Source organism: Urtica dioica, chromosome 5, assembly GCF_054948205.1.
Source record: "Urtica dioica subsp. dioica isolate 48M chromosome 5, U.dioica_male_clone48M_v1_H2, whole genome shotgun sequence".
NCBI classification, from domain to species: Eukaryota; Viridiplantae; Streptophyta; class Magnoliopsida; order Rosales; family Urticaceae; genus Urtica; species Urtica dioica.
This window is the reverse complement of record NC_142760.1, coordinates 32597251-32599127: the sequence shown is the minus strand read 5'-3', so window position 1 is coordinate 32599127 and position 1877 is coordinate 32597251. Positions and strand designations below refer to the sequence as shown.

The following is a 1877-nucleotide window of genomic DNA, read 5'->3' as shown; positions in this document are numbered from 1 at the left end:
AAGATCCTCCTAAAGATGGTGAATACCGGTGTTCCCTTCCAAGTCCCTATGCTCACAAAGAGCAACTACGACAACTGGAGTCTTAGAATGGTGGCTGTCCTTGGTGCACACGACGTGTGGGAAATAGTTTAGAAAGGCCACGCCGACTCGGAGAATGAAGGTAGTATATCACAAACTCAAAAGGATAGTTTGAGAGACTCAAAGAAGAGAGACAAGAAGGCTCTTTGTCTCATCTATCAAGGGTTAGATGAAGACACGTTTGAGAAGGTCTCAGGAGTAAAGTCGGCCAAAGAAGCTTGGGAGAAGCTTCGAACTTCATACAAGGGAGCGGATCAAGTCAAGAAGGTACGTCTTCAAACTTTAAGAGGAGAGTTTGAAGCCTTGCACATAGGAGAAGGTGAACTCGTCTCCGATTACTTCTCAAGAGTTTTGACGGTTATACCAATAACCTCAAAAGAATTGGTGAGAAGTTAGACGATGTGAGAATCATGGAGAAGGTTCTTAGATCCATGGATTCGAAGTTCGAGCATATCGTCACTGCCATCGAAGAGACGAGGGACTTGGAGGTCATGACAATGGAGCAACTCCTCGGGTCGCTCCAAGCTTATGAAGAAAAGAAAAAGAAGAAGAAAGATATCGTGGAGCAAGCTCTCAAGACACGAGTCGATTCGACAAATGAAGATCAAGGTGGAGGCCAACAAAGGAGAGGTAACAGTCGAGGACGAGGACGAGGATGAGATTGGAGGCCCAATGACGACACCAACAACCAAATAGGAGAAAGCTCGTCAAGAGGTCGTGGGAGAGGAGCCACAAAACCAAGGTACGACAAGTCACGAATTAAATGTTACAACTGCGAGAAGTTTGGGCATTATGCTTCCGAATATAGAGCTCCACGCAGCAAAAAAGTTGAAGAGAAGGCCAACTACGTTGAAGAAAGAACTCAAGAAGACGCGACGTAACTGTTGGCTCACAAGGACAATCAAAGGTGTGGAGATACACAATGGTATCTCAACAGTGGTACGAGCAAGACATGTGCGGGCAAAGAAGCATGTTCATGGCGCTTGATGAATCAGTGAAGGGGAACATTGCTTTCGGAGATGAATCAAAGGTGGCGGTGAAAGGTAAAGGAAACATTCTCAACCGATTGAAGAATGGCGATCACCAATTCATTTCCAACGTTTATTATGTGTGAAACATGAAGAGCAACATCTTGAGCATATGATAACTCGTAGAGAAAGGTTATGATATTCGATTAAAAGATAATCACCTTTCTATAAGAGACCATGCAATCAACTGCATTGCAAAGGTGCCGATGTCAAGAAATTGAATTTTCATCCTCAACATTCAAAATGATGATATATTGATTGTATGCTTGTATGTAGACAACTTGATCTTCACAGGGAGCAATCCAATCATGTTCGAGTAATTCAAGAAAGAGATGACGAAGGATTTTGAGATGACTGACATTGGATTCATGTCTTACTACCTCGGCGATGTAGGTTATGCCAAAGAGGTGCTCAAGAAGTTCAAGATGGATGACTTAAACTCAGTCAGCACGCCAATGGAATGTGGAATCAAGTTGTCAAACCACGAGAAAGGAGAAAAAGTGGATCCAACACTCTTCAAGAGTTTGGTTGGAAGCCTGCGATACTTGACGTGTACGAGGCCTGACATCTTGTATGGAGTCGGAGTCGTCAATCGACACATGGAGCATCCAACTACTACTCATTTTAAGGCGGCAAAGAGGATTCTTCGCTATATCAAAGGTACGACAAACTTTGGCTTGTACTACTCTGTTTCTAACAATTACAAGCTTCTCGGATATAGCGATAGCGACTGAGGTGGAGACATAGATGATCGAAAAAGCACAAGTGGAT

General features: G+C 43.5%; 1 pseudogene; it reads left to right on the top strand.

Moving 5' to 3' along the window:
- Positions 1 to 1426, top strand: LOC149397950 (uncharacterized; annotated as a pseudogene).
- Positions 1427 to 1877: the final 451 nt, after the last annotated feature.